General features: G+C 36.0%; 1 long non-coding RNA gene across 10 annotated transcripts in view; it reads right to left on the bottom strand.

Annotated features, from left to right (window-relative positions):
* Positions 1–19,715, bottom strand: part of LOC144381351 (uncharacterized) — a 108,399-nt gene that overhangs the window by 86,213 nt on the left and 2,471 nt on the right. For 2 of the 10 annotated variants that reach the window (XR_013446370.1, XR_013446374.1), the window contains one exon: positions 15,197–18,669. The exons of 7 other annotated variants lie outside the window; for them this stretch is intronic. This is a non-coding gene — a long non-coding RNA (uncharacterized LOC144381351). Of the gene's footprint in view, positions 1–103; positions 288–15,196; positions 18,670–19,715 lie in introns of those variants that run through there. One more of the 10 variants, XR_013446373.1, reaches the window with a different exon arrangement.

Raw genomic sequence — 19,715 nt, 5'->3', positions numbered from 1 at the left:
AATAACCTAACTCAAGGGAACTAGAAAAATAAGAACTAAGCCCAAGGTTAGCCAAAGAAGGAAATAACAAAGATCAGGGCAGAAGTAAATAAAATACAGACCAGGGGCGCCTGGGTGGCTCAGTCGTTAAGCATCTGCCTTCGGCTCAGGTCATGATCCCAGGGTCCTGGGATCGAGCCCCAGGGTCCTGGGATCGAGCCCCAAGTCGGGCTCCCTGCTCCGCGGGGAGCCTGCTTCTCCCTCTGCCACTCCCCCTGCTTGTGTTCCCTCTCTCGCTGTGACTCTCTCTGTCAAATAAATAAATAAAATCTTAAAAAAAATAAAAATAAAAATAAATAAAATAAAATAAAATACAGACCAGAAAAACAATAGAAAAGATCAATAAAAAAGTAAGAGCTAGTTTTTGAAAAGATAAACAAAATTGACAAACCTCTAGCTAGAGTAAGATAAAGAGAGAAGACTCAAATAAATAAAACCATATATGAAAGGGGAGACATTACAAATGATAACCCAGAAATACTAAAAATTATAAGAAACTATTATTAATAATTATATACCATTAATAGTTAATAATTACACACCAACAAATTGGGTAACCTAGGAAAAATGGATAAATCCTTAGAAAGAAACAACCTGTGAAGACTGATTCATGAAGGAATAGAAAATCTTAACAGACCAATTATTAAGAAGGAGATTGAATGAATAATCAAAAACTACCCAGCAAAGAAAAGCCAGGGACCAGATGGCTTCACTGGTGAATTCTACCAAACCTGAGGAGAAGGGAACACTCCCAAACTCATTTTACAAGGTCAACATCACTGATTCCAGAGCCAGATAAGAACACTACAAGGAAAGAAAACTAAAGGCCAATATCCTTGATGCATATAGATACAAAACTTCTCAACGAGATAAATAATAAATAAATAAATAAATAAACAAATAAATAAAGCAAGCAATATCATTTGAAGGTAGAATGTGATAAATTAAAGATATGTAATATAAACATTAAATTAACAACTAAAACTCTGTATTTCTTTATTGCAAATAATAAAGAGTCCTAGCTAAGAAGCCAATGAAAGCAATAAAATGGAATAAAAATTGAACAACTGTTCTAAAACAGAAAAATAAGAAAATGGGAAGAAAGAACAGATGGGACAAATGGAAAAAAAATGTAAGACAACATAAATCCAAAGACATCAATAATCTCATTATACGTAAATGTTCTAAATAATCTAAAATGAGAGATTGTAAGATTTGATAAAACACAAGACCAAACTATGTTAACATATAGGTTAAAAAGAAAAGGATGGGAAAAAACAAACAAACAAACAAACACCATGCTAATACTAATCAAAAGAAAGCTGGGGTAGTCATATAAATATCAGACAAAATAGATTTCAGAACAAATAATATTACCAGAGCTGAAAGAGGGCATAAAATGGACAAATTCTTTAAAATACACAAACTAGGGGCACCTGGGTGGCTCAGTCGTTAAGTGTCTGCCTTCGGCTCAGGTCATGATCCCAGGGTCCTGGGATCGAGCCCCGCATCGGGCTCCCCGCTCTGCGGGAGGCCTGCTTCTCCCTCTGCCTCTTTCTCTTTCTCTCTCTCATAAATAAATAAATAAAATCTTAAAAAATAAAATAAAAAATAAAATAAAATAAAATACACAAACTACACAAAACTCATTCAAGAAGAAATAGATAACCTAAATAATTCTGTAGCTATTAAAGAAATTGAATTTCTAGTTAAAAACCTTCTCACAAAGAAAACACTAGGCCCATATAGCTTCATTGGAAAATTCTACCAAACATTTAAGCAAGAAATAATACCAATTCTACACAAACTCTTCCAGAAAATTGATGAGGAGGAAATACCTCCCAAATCACTCTGTGAGGACCACATTACTTATACCAAAACCAGAAAATGACATTATAGAAAAAGAAAACCTCAAATTTATCTCATAAATATACATGAAAAACATCTTAACAAAATGTTATCAAATCAAAAACAATAATATGCAAAATGGATAATACATCATGACCAAGTGGAGTTTATCCCAGGAATGTAAAGCAATTTTAATATCTAAAGCCAATTAATGTAATCATTGTAATAACAGCCTGAGAGGACAAAAAGATATGATCATTTCAATAAACACAGAAAAAGCATTTGAGAAATACAAAATCCAGGCTTGATAAAAAGTCTTGTAAAGCTAAGAACAGAAAGGAACTTCCTCAACCTGAAAAACAATATACACGAAAACCCTACAGTGATAAATTGAATGCTTTCTTCTGAACAAGAAAAGAATGTTTATCTTACCACTTCTAATCAACTTTGCACTGCTAGCTCTCATCAGTAAAATCAGGCAAAAAGAAGAAGAAAAGGGAAAGGGGAAGGAAAAGAGAGAAAAAGAAAGAAAAAGAAAGAAAAAGAAAGAAAGAAAGAAAGAAAAGAAAGAAAGAAAGGAAGAAAGAAAAGAAAGAAAGAGAAAGAAGGAAGGAAGGAAGGAAGGAAGGAAGGAAGGAAGGAAGGAAGGAAGGAAGGAAGGAAGGAAAGAAAAAAGAAAGAAAGAAAGAAAGAAAGAAAGAGAAAAAGAAAGAAAGAAAAAGAAAAGAGGGAAGGAGGGAAGGTAGGAAGGAAGGAAGATCCAGACTGGAAAAGAAATATAACTCCCTTTATTCACAGACAACATGATTTCTGTGAAGACAAATCATTAGAACTAGTATGGGAATTTAGCAAGGTTGCAGGATATCAGATTCATATACAAAAATCAATTGTATTTCTATTTAAAGTAGAACATCATTTCATGTGCTTATTATACATATTCCTTAGTGAATTGTCTAGTCAAGTATTTTGCCCACTTTTAGAAGGTAAACATATACCTACCATATGACCCAGACATTTGAAAACATTCCTAGTCCCATCCTAATCTCAGGAACCTGTGAATATGTAATGTTACATGGCAAAGCGGACTGGGCAGATGTGATTAAGTTAAGGTTCCTGGAATGTGGAGCCTATACTGAATTATCCACATGAGCCCAATGTAATAATCCAAGGATCTTTTAAAAGATAGAAGAGAAAGAGAGTCACGGGAGATATGATAATGGAAACAGAGGTTGGAGGGATACTTCTTAAGATGAAGAGGCCACAAGCCAAAGAATTCAAGCAACTTCTAGAAGCTAGAAAATTCAAGTAAACAGAATTCCCCCAGAGCATTCAGAAGGGATGAAATTCTGCCAATATCTTGGCATTTTAGCCCAGAGAAACCCATTTCAGACTTCTGACCTCCAGAATTGTAAGATGATAAATTTGTGTTGTTTTAAGACACTGGGTTTGTGGTAATTTATTACAGTGGCAATGGGAAACAAGTACCCTTGACTTCTGAAAAGATTCTTCTGTGGAGTCTCTATTTTTACTTGAATAAATTTATATTTTGTACAAGAATGGAATGAAATTGAGAAGTTGCTTATTATTGTATAACATCTAAATTCAATATAATATTCAAAGAATCATAAAATAGAGATAATTTATTTGATGAGTTTTGTCTTATAAAAATATTGATCAAAGAAAGATACTATGAGGAAAGCAAAAAAGACAGTAACTGAAAATATTTGGGCTGAAATATTTATATATTTAATAAAACAAAATCTAACTTGAGAATATACTCCATTTGGAATAATTTGCCCTGAGTTTACCACGTACCTATATTAACTTATAGAGAGAGTACTTTCCCAAAGAAAAATACTAAGATCAACAGAGGACCGTCAATTGAGAGCATCAACAATTTTAAATTTGTTTACTACAATGTTAAAGAAGTTTAGAGATATTTTTATTAAAAATTACAAACATAGCACCATATTAAAATATATTCTTCACAAGCACTGGGGTTGGGGGAAAATGGGGGGATATTGGTCAAATGGTATAAACTTCCAGTTGTAAAATAAGTAAATTCTGGTGATCTAATGTACAGCATGTGACTATAATTAACAGTAACGTATTGTATATTTGAAAGTTACTAAAGGGAGTAGATTTTAAGTGTTATTATTACCAACAACAGAAAAAGGTAATAATGTGAGGTGATGGGGGATGTTAGTTAACTTTATTGTGGTAGTCATTTTGCAATACAGACAGTCTCCAACTTATGATTTTATACCATTGACTTTACGATGCTATGAAAGCAATACACATTCAGTGGAAACCATACTTCAAATTTTGAATTCAATTTTTTTCCCCAGGTTAGTGATATGCAGTATTGTATCATGTGACAGTGTGCCACAGCTCCCATCAGCCATGTAACCATGAGGGTAAGCAGCCAATATGCTTGCAATCATTCTGTACCAATATAGACATTCTGCTTTTCACTTTTAGTACAGTATTCAATAAATTACGAGATATTCAACACTATATTATAAAATAGGCTTTGTGTTAGATAATTTTGCCAAACTGTAGCTCATAGGAAGTGTTCTGAGCACATTCTAGGCAGCCTAGACTAAGCAATGATGCTGGGTAGGTTAGGTGTATTAAATACATTTTTGACTTACAATACTTTCAACTTCGGGTGGATTTATCTGGATATAACCCCATTGTAAGTTGAGAAGAATCTGTATGTATGTGTATCAAATCATCATGTTGTATACCTTAAACTTAACACAATGTTATACATCAATTATATCTCAGTGAAGTTGGAAAAAAATATATTCTTCAGAAGTTAAAAAAATACATGGTATAAGGGACAGATGTAGTCAATAAACTGATGAAAATGCATGAATATGTATAGAATAATTATTGATCATTATTTTTAATATACTGATAATCAGTATTAAGCAGTTTGTTTTTATTTTTCTCTAGTGTATCCAGATTTATTTTTGAAAATAGTTTTTAAAGAGTCTATTTTATAGGGCCACCAATATAATAAAACTAATTTGTCAGTTAATACATGTTTTAAATTATTATATAATTTTAATTTTTTGATGCTCTATTTCATTCTTAAAAGTGTCTAAGTCTGGCCAATAAATTGTATAATCCCTCCAGCCATTAGGTGTAATAGTGACTGATGCCATCCCACTGCCACCCCTTTGTTCTCAGACCCTTGTGTTCTGTTACTGGGAGAAACAGTATTTGAATCTTGTAAGACAGTATTTCCCAACTTGTTCCCTGTATCATAAATGAGTTCTTCAATAGATCATTCCACCATTCTATAAAGTCATTGCTTTATAGTTCAGTAATCACACAGGTTTATAAACCATTTAAAATCAGTGATCACATGGTTGTTATCCTTTTGCTTTAGTTCATTTACAGTAAAACTAGTTCTTTGGTCAGATGCAATGTTGTGTGAGGTTCCCTAATGGGGAATGAGGCGTTTTGTCATTTTATAAATAGCGTTGCTAGAGGAAGTATGGCAAGCAAGAAAGACAAATACAGCTGCACAATAATGACCCATTCTATGAGGACAAATTAATGCTACCTCCATGATAGAAGAAGTCAAATAAAATCAACCTATTACCAGAGGCCGACTGGGCCCCCTGGTATATGATGTTACAAATGTACAGCATTGCCTCTCTACTGCTGGTAGATTAGGCTCCCAACTATAGCAATAGACAGGTCAGCCTTGCAGTAGAGAAGTCCATGTTGTTCTGAGATCATAAATAACTTCTATCTATCTCTGCCATCATGATACTTTGTTCAGGGAACAATTGAACAAGCACTGACTAACTGGGGAAAAAAGCTAACTAACTGGTAGCCACAGAAGAGGTTATATTGGCTACCTACTTAATGATAAACCTCCCCGGTTGGCCTCTTTTGTTGTTATTGTTATTGGTATTTACATGAGATAAAGTATCCTCACACTTGCAGGATGCAGGAGTTCCATCTGCATATTGTTTCTCCAAGTTTATTTATCCTTCAATCTTTCAGTCTTGTTTTTCCCATGTCCCTGTCTGTCCAGCCAAACTATTAACCATTGCCCATAAATAGGCATAGGACATCGCTTGGACAAAGTAAACAAATTGGAAAAAGAGATACACTGACCAAAGTTCTTCCCCTTGGAGAATTTTCCCTTCTGTGTGTATTTCAGTCACCTCTGAATGACTGTAATATTACAGCATTCTGCTTCTGGCGGGGGCCGGCTCATTTTCCAGAACTATCTGCAAACCAGGCTTGAATTTTTACTTCCTAAGTCAACTGGTAATAGAAAATTCCCCATGTAGTCACAAGTATGGGTTGATGGAATGGTGGCAATATAGAAACAGTAGGCAGCTGGTAATGTGAACCACCTACTTGGTTGTGGTATTTACCAGTAGCTTCAGGACTAGCTTTGTTCCAATCTTCTATATGTCACTTCCAGTTGATTTTGCAGTGATTCTGGATGTATTCAGCTTTATGGCTTGTTAGATTACATAAAACCAAGTTTGTGATGGTTATCTAAGACCCCAAGTCCTTAAATTCTCATGGTAAGGTGTTAAGTCTCTACCAAGGCTCACAAAGCCAGCCAGGGACTGTTTCTCAAATGGAGAGTAGTTAATCATATGACATTGATCCAAAGCCTTAAGGGCCTACATTGTGATTCTCCTAATGGGGCTGCCCACAGGCTCCAAAGAGCATCTTCATCTGTTTTTGACACTTAATTACTGGTCATGCTACAGCATAGGCCAGCTAGAAATTTCTCTTGCTTTTGAGGACCTTTCAAGGTTGGTAATTTTCATTGAAGAAATTGAAGTAGTACATCCAATTATAGTATACGTTACTTAAAAAGAATTCAGAGGCTCATCAGGTGTTCTATCTCTCTCTTACTGATATGGGTAAAAGGTGCAGAACTTTTCCTATGCACTGGAGAGAATATCTTAAGATGCTCAAGACTGCCTTATCCCCAGAAATTTCAGTGAGGTCACAGTTACCTGGATTTTCAATGGAGTTCATCTCCCATTCTCTGAAATCTAGTCACTAAGCCCAATGAGCACATCATCAAAGTAGTTGACCAGTGTGATGTTTTGTAGGATTATGAGATAGTAAATGGGAAAGGTCTCTGCAGAATAGTTTGTAAGCCAGAGCTGGAGAGCTAAAATAGATCAATGAAAATACATTTGTGTTACCACAAGGTAAAAAACAAGTACCTTCCGGAGATCTCTTCTTATCGAGATAGGGAAGAAAAGCCAGATTAGTAGCCTTATTCTAACTGCTAGAGGTTGTGTTGATTTGCTTTATTCAAGAAGCCATATCAGGGATAGCAGCTGTTACTAAAGTCACTACCTGATTATATTTACAGTAATCTACTGTTATTCTCTAAGATTCATCTGTTTCTATGTAGGCCAAAGGGGATAGATAAATCTGAATAAAAAGAAATCATTGACATCCCATCTTTCAAGTCTTTTATGGTAGCACTAATCCTGCAATTTCCCCAGGAATGCAGCTTTACTAATTTTGTTGGGGAGAATAGTTCCACGGGCTTCCATTTGGCCTTCCTCCTTAAATGTCCTCATTCTACAGGTTAGGAAGGCAATCCTGGTATTTCTACAATGTTAAATATATCCATAAAAGAACTGGAGAATTAACAAGAGGATGAGTTTGTGAGCCATCATGAGGCAGACTCAAGCCCAAACTCTAATTTATTACCTGACTTCCATAAGCAACCCTTCTGACTGGTAGATCATAGTGGCATTTCAAGTCCTGGGGATTCAAATATGCTAAGAGTCAGTGTCCAGTAAATTCCTGAATAGTTCCCTTTTCCCGGTGCACAGGTATAGTATTGATCCACTACTGTTGCATAACAAATTGCTCCCAAATTCAGTGGTTCATACACTTATTCTTGCTTACATCAGTGCATGGGTCAACTGCTCTAGGCTGGATTAAATAGGTTGGACAGCATACAAAAATGCCATTTGTATCTTCAAAAATCCAAAAAGACCCACGGGTGGTGTTCTTCTTTTTTAGTGGTAAGTGTGAATAGACTTGCCTGGGTAGGTCTGGTGATCTCAGCTGGGCTTATTCCTATATCTGTAGTTTAGCTGAGGTTAGTTCTGCTTTATGCTACAGGTTTGCTGGTGTGGGTTTCCTCCACTGTCTCTTTTCTCTTGGATCAGTGAGCTAGCTGGGATGTGTTCTCATGACAATGACAGAGGAGCAAGAAGTCAAGTAAATGTGTGCAACTGCTTGCATAAGCTCAGAATTGGCACAATGTTACTTCCATCTATATGATGTTGGCCAAGCAAGTCATATTGCTGAGGGGGCAGGAAAATACACTCTGGCTATGGTAAGGACATAGCAAGAATGTGGAGGGAGATAGAGGTGAAGAAATAGGGTGAAGCATTAATGAATGTCTATGGGTTCCTTATGGAAAGTAAGGAGAAAGATTTATACCATGTACCTGTGATACACGTATCTTTCTCATGTGACCTTTTCTTGGGGTTCTTAGATCTAGAGATTAGGTAGAATATGCAATATTCAATTTTTAAGTTTTATCAGGGCCACCATTTTGCATAACTCACAGGTGCACAATTCTCATTGTAGGGGGTCTTATGCTCCAGGAAACTCCATCTGTAGAGACTACAATGTAAATATTGCTAAGAGCTATGTGCAAAGTGGCAACCCTGGTTATTCTTGTGAGCTGCCTATTTATTTTTAAATTTAATTTTATTATATTAATCACCATACATTATATCATTAGTTTTTGATGTAGTGTTCCATGATTCATTGTTTGCGTGCCTATCTATTTAAATCCTAAGGAGCTTCATGGTCAATTTGCCATTACCAAAGATCCTTTCATTCTCAATATCAATTGTAGTCTTACACTTATGGAAATCATACCTACCTTGCCTCTATTGCTTAAATGTTATAACTTGATCTGTGTTACTGTGGGATAACATCATTTTTATTAAAATCAGAGAGGCTTGGGGCACTTGGGTGGCTCAGCTGGTTAAGTGTCTGACTCTTGATCTCAGCTCAGGTCTTGATCTCAGAGTTGTGAGTTCAAGCCCTGCGTTGGGCTCCACACTGGGTGTGGAGCCTACTTAAAAAAAAAATCAGAGAGCCTCTTCATAGATCCTCAACAGCACTAAAAAATTTTTTGGCCCTAGATGAAAGATACTAGAGTGCTGAGCTTTTTAAGACTGCTGACCCTTTTCTCACTGCCTTCTCAATACCTTGCTGAAGGGTGTATTCTTTGAGCCTTTCTGGGAGAAGTGGAAAGTAGGAGAAAGAGTGAACATGATAAATCCATTCAAGTTTTCCTATTTCCTTAAGTCTTTCTATTCCTTCCTCTACATTTTGCTAAGGAAATTGTGATCTCAAATCCACATAACATTGTCCATCAGTGAAAACACATTTCAGTCACTCAAGCAAACAAATGATTATAACTACTCCAAAAGAATTATAACTACATTAAATTAAAAATTCTGTATCAATAAATTTGACTCTGTAAGAAGCTCATTGGTTGTGATGAGCACTGGGTGACTTATGGAATTGTTGAACCACTATATTGTACACCTGAAATTAATATAACACTGTATGTTAAAAAATGATCCGTCCACTAAGGGATACTACCCAAAATATATAAATATATAAAGAACTTAGACAACTGAACACCAACCCCGCCCCCATATAATCTGATTAAAAATGGGCAGAGGACCTGAATAGACATTTTTCCAAAGAAGACACACAGATGGCTAACAGACACATGAAAAGACACTCAATGTCACTAATCATCAGGGAAATTCAAATCAAAACTACAATGAGATATCACTTCACACTTCTCAGAATGGCTAGTTAAAAAAAAAAACACAAAACAAGAAATAACAAGTTTTGTTGAGGATGTGGAGAAAGAACCCTTATGCACTGTTGGTGGGGATGTGGTCACTGTGGAAAACAGTATGGACATTCCTCAAAAATTGAAAATAAAAATACCATATGATCCAGTAATTCTGATACTGGGTATTCATTCTCCCAAAATGAAAACACTAATTCAAAAAGATATATGCACCTCTCTTTATTGCAGCATTATTTACAATAGTCAATATATGGAAGCAACCTGTGTCCGCCCATAGATGAGTAGATAAAGAAGTGGTACACACACACACACACACACACACACACACACACACACACACTAGAATATTACTCAGTTATGAAAAAGAATGAGATCTTGCCATTTGCAACAACATGGATGGACCTAGAAGGTATAATGCTAAGTGAAATAAGTCAGTCAAAGAAAGTCAAATATCATATGATTACACTTATGTGGAATTTAAAAAAGAAAACAAATGAACAAACAAAGAAAAAAAGACACAGACTCTTATATACAGAGAATAAACTAATGGTTGCCAGAAGGGAGATGGGTGGGGGGGGATGAGTGAAATAGATAAAGTGGATTAAGAGGTACAAACTTCCAGTCATAAAATAAATAAGTCACAAAGATGAAAACAGGCAATCAGTTTGTAATAATGTTACTTGGTGACAGAGGGTGACTACACTTACTGTGGTGAGCACTGAGTAATGCACAGAATTATTAATCATTATGTCATACACTGAAAACTAATATATTGTATGTTAATTATACTTCAATAACTTTTTCTAATTTTAAAGAAAGGAGTGAGGGGGAAAATAATGGGTAATTATAAATTAAAGATTAAATATTTTGAAATAAAGATTATAATATAGAAAGAATATTTTAAAATTAAAATACTTTTTACTTAAAAAAGTAAAATGATCATTGATATAGTTGGAGTAATATTAACCACATCTGCTACTGTTTTCTACTGATTGCCCTTTTCCTTTGTTCCTATTTCGTCTTTCACACTTTTTCTGTCTTTTGTGGTGTTAACTGTGCATTTCATTTGATTCCATTTTCTCTTAAATCTTAGCATATCAATTAATTTTTTCTTTTTTTTCTTTTTTTAGTGGTTTTCTTAAACTTTCCAACATACATTTACAACTAATCCAAGCCCACTTTCAAATACCACTATACCACTTCATGGGTGGTGTGAGTACCTTTTAACAAAATATTCCTAATTCATCCTGCCCACCCCTTGTATCATTTCTGTCATTCATTTCACTTATACACAAGCTTATATATATATATACACACACACCCTACACACACTCACACATTAGTATACATAAGCAAATACTTTGTTGGTATTATTATTTTGAACCAACCATTATCTGTTAGATCAATCAAGAATAAAAAAATTTTATTTTTCCTTCAATTCATTCTCCAATGAATTTCTTTATGCAGATCCATGTTATCTATCTATATTATTTTCATTCTCTCTGAAGAACTTTCTTAAACAATTCTTACAATGCAGGTCTACTGGCAACACATTCTGTCAATTATTGTTTGTCTAAGGAAGTATTTCTCCTTCACTTCTGCAGGATAATTTTTCAGGGTGCAGAATTCTAGGTCAGTGGGGTGTTTTTTTTCAATGTTTTAAATATTTCACCCCACTCCTTTTTTGCTTGCATGGTTTCTAAGGAGAAGAACATAATTCTTATCTTTGCTCCCCTGTAGGTAAGATATTTCTTTCCCTTGCTTCTTTCAAGACTTTTTCTTTATTTTTGATTTTCTTCAGTTTGAATATGGTATGACTAGGTATAGTTTTTTTTTGTTGTTGTTGTTTGGTTTCTTGGGTTTTTGTTTGTTTGTTTTTTGCATTTATCCTGCTTAGTGTTCTCTGAGCTTCCTGGATCTGTAGTTTGGTGTCTGACATTAATTTGGGGAACTTTCTCAGTTATCATTGCTTTAAATATTACTTAAACCTTTCTCTGTTTTTTCTCCTGGTATTCCCATTACATGCATTTTCTACCCTTTGTAATTGTCCCACAGTTCTTGGATATGCTGTTCTGTTTTCTTGTTTGTTTGTTTGTTGTTTTTTTCAGTCTTTTTTTCTCTCTGTTTTTCAGTTTTGGAAGATTCTATTGTCATAACCTCGGGCTCAGCAATTCTTTCTTTAGCTGAGTCCAGCCTACTTATGAATCCAACAAAGACGTTCCTCATTTCTGTTGGTGTTTATTTTTTATTCCTTTATAGAATTTTCATCTCTCTGCTTACATTATCAGTCTGTTGTTGCATGTTGTCTACTTTTGCCATTAAAGGTTTTAGCATATAATCATATATTTTTGTTAAAATTCTTGGCCTAATAATTCCAACATTCATGCCATATCTGACTCCGGTTTTGATGACTGTTCAGTCTCTTCAAACTATTTTTTGGCTTTTAGTATGATTGCAGGTTTTCATTGAAAGTGGACATGATATACTGGGTAAAAGGAACGTAATAAATAGGTCTTTAGTAATGCAGGATAGGATGTGGGGGAATGGTTAGTGTTCTGTAGTCCTATGATTAGGTCTCAGTCTCTGTGAGTTTGTGCCACTGTGAACTTCAATAGTGCTTCTTAGCCTCTCCCCTTCTCACTCCACCTCACATGGGACAGGATGGCCAGAGTGACCTGGCATTAGGTTAGGCTCTGATAAAACCCCAACGGGTTAGGTTTTGGTAAAATACTTTCTTCTGAGGACAGGCGTTGTTAGGAAGAACATAATGCTCCAGTGTATTTCAAAATGGTTATTTTTGAAAGTAATCAGTAATATTAAATTTTCCTGCAATAGTCACTGTGAGGACCTAGTAAGGCTCCTGCAGGTAAAACTCATCAAAGCATGGGAGCCCCTATGATCGGATCCCCCTAGAGTTTTACACTCTCAGCTTTGTCCACACTAAGCCTCCAGCAACTTCTCAATTACACTTCAGGTTTTCCTACCCCAACACCAGTTGCCATGAAGATTTCTGCTCCAGTAAGTTGTGATTCTCTGTCCATTTGTCTGTGTCTTCAATTTTGGGGGCAGTGATTGGCTCTGTGACCTCACTTCTCTGACAGATCTAAGAAGAGTTGTTGATTTTTAGTTTGTTCAGCTGTTTACTTGGTTTGTTGTTAGGATGGAGTGGCCACTTTTAAGCTCCTTACATGCCAGACTAGAACCTCTGCCTATTTTTAAAACTTATTGTTACATGTGAAAATATAAAAGACTGGTTATAATTTACTGTATTTTCTGGGTTAAGTTATGTGATATAAAATACTTGCATATTTGAGGATTCAAGGTCACTGGGAGAATCCCTTATATGTCAAAGGTTTATTATACTATTTCTTGCATATAATGCACTCATAAACTATGTACTTTTTAATGAGCTATACCCAGTGTTCTAAGTAGTGTATATCACATAGTAGTTAAAAAATGTCTGTGGAATAATCAGTAAATGAATGAATAAGTTCCTTGGGATTCTGTCTTGTATTAGCAGATCAAACTTTTTAACAAGCTCAATTTGTCCTGAGAAAGATACATGGCAGGAATTGTTCTAATTTTTAATATTTCTGCTAGTTATTAATATACTTGCTTGCTCTACGTCTGAACTCTGAAAATGTTTCTTTTGATGTTCAATTTGAAAGTAAAAAATTGGGAACTCACAAATCTCTACGTAGGAGTTGTTCTATGAAATAACCACTTTAGGTTCTCCAAACTAAGAACAAAAATTGTCAAACTAACAGACATAAAATGGAGGACAAAAATTAAATGTGTGTAGCTTATTTGTTTAATAACCGATAGTTAGTACACATTATTTCGTTGTAGATTATCCTTGGTATATTTTAAATCTCAGACTGGCTTTCTCTTGCTATACAGGAATCTTTAAGTTTTCCATTCCTATGTTCCCCTTTACCCAACCTAGAACTACATGCTATAAGCAATATGATTTTAATTTTAACCGAAATAAACTTTAAGATATGAGACATATTTTTGGAAGAAAGTTTAGTGTAAAATATAAATTCATTACCCAATAACATTTAATTAAATTTGAATTGTGTAGCAACTGTATTCTACTAAAGTGACCAGTAGTAATCACTATTTGTGCTAGATTGCCATCCCCCTAGCCCTCAGCTTAACAATTTCTTACTTGGCTCTGCTTCCAAGCAGTAGACTAAGAAAATTTTAAGTTCCAAAAAAGAATGATTGGACGGTGAAAGAGATCTCAAAATCATGTCATATGAGTAACTGAAAAGAAAGAAAGAGAAAACTAGGGTCATTGGATGGATAGCAATTAAAGGGAGGCACATTTTTGTCTCAACATTGGTCTCAGATTCCTTCACGTGGTCCACAATGTCCTGAATGATTTGGCTTTTGCTAACTTCTCCAGCGTCATCTTGCAAAAATTGTTCCATTCACTTCTTGTGTTTCAGCTCTTTTCACACAATTTGATACCTCCCCTTTCAGGACTTTTGTACATATACCACTTTGACCAGCAATATTCTCTATTTTTTTGCCTAAGTGATTTCTACTATAGATCTCAGTTCAAACATTATTTTCTCAGGGAAGCCCCACCCTCAAACAAAAGTCCTAGGTCAGGTTTCTCTTTTAGTAGTTATTTCATTTATATGTCTCTCACATTAGACTATGTGTCAAGGTATAAGGGACCATGTTTGTGTTTTCACTATTTTCTTGCCTCACATGGCGACTAGTGCATAGTAGGTAGGGAACAGATCCCAGGTGGATTAATGAAAATCCATTCTTATGTTGGATAAATTGTCCATTTCAACTTAAATGCCAATATATATAAATGTATCATATATAATATCATATATTATGTTATATATTATATGACTATATATTATGTTATATATTATTATATGCTATATATATGTATTATAATATATATGTTTTTGAGAGAGAGAGTGCATGTGCATGACCTGGGGGAGCGGGGGCAGGGCAGAGGGAGAGAGATAATCCCAAGCAGGTGCCACGCCCAGTGCAGAGCCAATGCCAGGCTCAATCTCAAGACCCTCACTCAGACCATGACCTGAGCCGAAATCAAAAGCTGGATGCTTAACCGACTGAACCATTCAGGTGCCTCCAAGACAGTTTTTGAAAAACCACCAGATGAGCTGGGATCATTCTTTTCTCTTTGTAATAAAAGCTGAAAATTTAAAAAAAAAAAAAAAAAACCCACCGGAAGATAGCAACAACAAAATAAAAACACATAGGTGACAAAAGTGAAGGAATAACACTGGATAATAGGAATTTGTATAAACTGTGGGGAATTGAAGAAAGTGTGTGTTATGTAAAGGCATTCAAAATTCAAAGAACTTTGAAATGCTGTAATGACAGAATACAGCATGTCCATATAATGGTTTTGGTTATAGATTAGTATTTTGCAGTGCTTGTATTAAAATGATATATCCATTATATATTCAATACAAATGGTATTATAGAGAATACATAATGGCATGAAACTATGCTCATAAAATAAGTTTAAAATAGCATGCTTTTTAGATGTTTTACAATGAACATGAATTGTTTTTGTATTCAGAAATGAATTTTTACAAGGTAAAGAAGTAACTCAGGTGGCAATGTGGAGGATAAAATGGAGGAGACTAGGACCAGAGGCAGAAAGATTGACAATTGAAATAGTATGTGTGAAAGCGGGTAGAAGCCAAATTAAGGTAGTAGTTGTGAGCACAAAGAAAGTAATTAGATAGGAGGACATAGAATGAATAGGATTTGGTAATCTTAGATCTGTTTAGGTTGGAGATAAAGGTTAAGGAAACATTAGCTTAAACACAGTAATTCCACTGATAACCCTGAATCTAAATGGGTTGGAGATAAGGGTTATGAATTCATTAGGCTTAAACATGGTAATTGAAATGAGATTCCTTAGGGAAAGAATATAATATAGAAATAGGGCAGTGGCCTGAATCATGGGGAAAATTGTTCAGAACCTAGGCAATAAGAGGGAATTATTTTATTGAGACTCCTTGGAAAATGGAACAATTGATGTCAAATTCCACAACAGTCAGGTAAAGTAGCGGCTGAAAAGAGGCTAATGACTTTGACAATTAGGAATTAATCATAAATCATTACCTTCCTTAATAAAGTCAGTTTCTCCCAGGAAGGCAACTGAGGGAATGTCTCCATTGATGGTGTTGGTGGGGCATCTATAACTACTGCTTCAATCCTTGTTCTGTAAGATTCTCTAAGAATGGAACTATACCCCCCAGGGGACTACATTAGTCAGGGCTATTTTAATTGCAAATGAATAAAACCTACCTTAAAATAGCTTAAAGGAAGCTGTCAAGGGTGGGTGAAAGAAAAGGCAGAAGTTAGTGGCCACTTAATGGACAATGGATCTAATCCTGGATTTCAAATATCATCTGGACTCTACTCTCTATTGCTAATACCTGCTTTCTTTTGTCTTTGCTGTATGGTAAGATAGGCTCACTCCATGTTATGTCAGCAGCTCTAGCCTCAGTAAAATTTCATAGATAACTGGAAAGATTGACCTGGCTCATCTGCCTATCTTTATGACAAGGAAAAAAAAAAAGAGTCATATAATTGACAGCTTTATCAGGTAGAGAAAAGGCATTTCCTGAAGAGATGGACATACAAAAAGTAAGAGTTGGAGTCTTCTCCACATTCCATCCCTTGGCTACCTAGCATCTACACTTGTGCTTCTTCCAGTACATATAATTTCAAAAATGTCCTAGCCTAAGACAATGTAATGATCCCATGGACAACTGAAATACTCTCCTGGGAAACATGCCAAAGTCTCATCCAATTATCGCATCTTGCTTGAAAATCAAGAGTTCTGATGTGCATTTCTTTTGGTCATGTCTGGATGTAGCTCTTTGTGGTACAACACGGTAAAGATAATTTTATTGGATGGTGGTATAAACTTAACAAGGTGAGTTAAGGGCACTCACACCGGGCTTGATCTCACAACCCTGAGATCATGACCTGAGCTGAAATCAAGAGTCCGACGCTTAACCAAGTGAGCCACCCAGGCATCTCAAGGGCACTTTTAATTAGCTAGTGGATGAGGTCCTTGGTCAGCTAATATAATGGTCCTGAGTTTGCTCTCTGAAAGGTGCTCCCTTATCCCTTACACAAAAGAGGGCATTGGAATTAAGCAATCACAGGCCCTTGTTTGCAGGAGTTGGTGTTTCTTTTTTTTTTTTTTTTTAAGATTTTATTTATTTATTTGACAGAGAGAGACACAGCGAGAGAGGCAATACAAGCAGCGGGGTGGGAGAGGGAGAAGCAGGCTTCCCGTGGAGCAGGGAGCCTGATGCGGGGCTCAATCCCAGGACTCCGGGATCACAACCTGAGCCGAAGGCAGATGCTTAACGACTGAGCCACCCAGGCGCCCCAACAGTTGGTGTTTCTGTCAATACAATTCTCTTGCAATCTTAGTTAGCTGCTGGTCACTTTGCTTTTTGGTAACTGTGGTTTAGAAACCAAAAATGGAGATGGTATATGAACCTGTTTTCTGTCCTTAAGCAATGGGTTGCAAGGTTGGAATACATCTATCCTCCAGCCAACTAAATTTAACTACATATTTATCTATACTCCACTAAACTAAACTAAAGTATTTCTATTTTGGCCTTTGCATCCAAAATTTTAAACTGAAGAATGAGTTTAGGGATAGTGCAGCTAGGTTTTATCTGTCCCCTTGCCCCAAGTCACATCTCAGGGAATGGCTCCTCACAATAGGACTAATTTGTCAATCTTTGTCAGACAGAATACAGCAAGAGATGCATGAGGTGATAAAGGATCAAGTTTTTTCCAGGGTTCCAATTATACCTTTTACTGGGTGTCCAACTCCCTACCTTTATCTGCACTAACTTTAGCTCAGGATAAAGAATATGGGTTTTCCAAACCTGCAAGATGCAAGTTTATTTAATTCTCAGGCACATGGATTACTGAGTACACACAGAAAGAGTGTCTTAGAAATAGATTCTCTTTCTTCTGCATTCAGATAGCTAGCTTGGACTGAAGTGCATCCCTTTCTTGTAGGACCTCACTAAAAGACACACTCCAAAATCCTGACGTTTTCCTATCAATTCTCCTAGAATTTCCATCTTAATATAGACATTGCCTACAACCTAAAATTCAACAGGTTGTTGCTTGCTATATGTTAAGTACTGCCAAACCTCCTAGCTAGGGCTAAGGAAACTTATTACTGCGCATCCCACCTAGACTCACTGGTTTTACGTTTCAGACTGTGTCATTTGTTGACACCGGTACTATTTTATGCACTAATCAGGAATAAAAACAAGAACTTTGCCATTTTGAGATTCTTACTTGCTTCCAGTTTAACAGTCTGTTTTGAATTTCATATTAATTTTTTATTCAAATTCAGGGAATTCAGAAGTTAAGGTATTATGATTAGACTATTCTCATTTCTCCTCTAAGATTTTATCTGGTTGCTAGAGGTAAGTTCTTTACCATCATGGCATTGGCAGAGGGAAATATGGTTTGCTTGGTGTCTAAATTTGTTGCTGAAAGGTCTGTTGTTGATACAACTTATAATCTACTCTCTCAGTCGAAGTGTGATTGTTTTCCCTCTGCCCTTACCTCAAAATGTATGGATATTAGTGTCTTCTCAATAGGATCCTCTATCCAATCCATGGATTCATAGCACAGCCTCTGCCATGAGTTTCCATCACCCTGTCCTGCAAGCAGTTAGGCTTACTGTGAACCAAGTTTACATACCTCTTAAGAAATTCTGTATTTCCTTTTCAGTCCACTGTCATCAAGAAAGATGCAGGAGCGGAGTGGTTATCAATATTGCCTGGTCCACTCTGCTTAAACAGAGTATGTTGTTTCTTCTTGAGTGTAGTTGCCTGTGTTGGACAAACTTCCTAGTAGGAAGCAGGGCACAAGCCATAAGCTCTGTTTTTGAATTCTGGTCTTCCTGGCAGTATCTGCCCTATTTCTTTCTTATGCAAGCTTGGGGTTGAACAGGTTAATGATTTGATTAGTAATAAAATTCCTTAAAAAATGTAGTCTTATGATCCATTTGCTTCCAGTAACCATACCCAAAGTTTATTTGTTCTTTTTTCTTTTTTAAGTTTATTTATTTATTTAAGTAATTTCTATACCCAACTTGGGGCTTGAACTCATGACCCTGAGATTAAGAGTCACATGCTCTTCTGACTGAGCCAGTCAGGCACCCTGACCCAAAGTTCTTTCTTATATAATTCTCAAACCTGATTTACTTCTTTGCTTCCTTGACCCCATGTCTGTTTCTCTAGAACTTCATCCCAGCCACCTTCAGGCCATCTAAAATAATGGCTTTGGATGGGAACACCAAAGCCTCGATATGTTCTTTGTTCCTGTACTGTACTCAAGGCTTCCCCCATTTCATTTTTTACCACTCAAGGTCTAGAAAGTCAGCATTTCCAATCCTTCCAAGTATTCTTTTTTTTTTTTTAAGATTTTATTTATTTATTTGACAGAAAGAGACACAGCAAGAGAGGGAACACAAGCAGGAGGAATGGGAGAGGGAGAAGCAGGTTTCCTGCAGAGCAGGGAGCCCGATGCAGGGCTGGATCCCAGGACCCTGGGATCATGACCTGAGCCCAAGGCAGATGCTTAATGACTGAGCCACCCAGGCGCCCCACCTTCCAAGTATTCATATGCATTTTCATTTCTGCGATTCTTTCCTTGAGCTTATCTTTTTAGTAAAACCTTGCTAAAAGCAAAATGTAAAATTCAAAATACACTATTACTTTTATTCTTTTGAACTATTTCCTCTGGAGCTAGTCTCAATAGATAGGTGATATGCTTTTCAATTATGCTGCCCCTACAAAACCTGGGTCTCCTTCTTCTGGCCTCCTATATCAATTTCTCTAACATCTGCTATATCATTACTAAGCCAATGCAACATATTTTAGATTACTGTCCT

This window comes from Halichoerus grypus, chromosome 3 (genome assembly GCF_964656455.1).
Source record: "Halichoerus grypus chromosome 3, mHalGry1.hap1.1, whole genome shotgun sequence".
Lineage (NCBI taxonomy): Eukaryota > Metazoa > Chordata > Mammalia > Carnivora > Phocidae > Halichoerus > Halichoerus grypus.
Note: the sequence above shows the minus strand (reverse complement) of the source record. Positions and strands in the feature narration are given on the sequence as shown.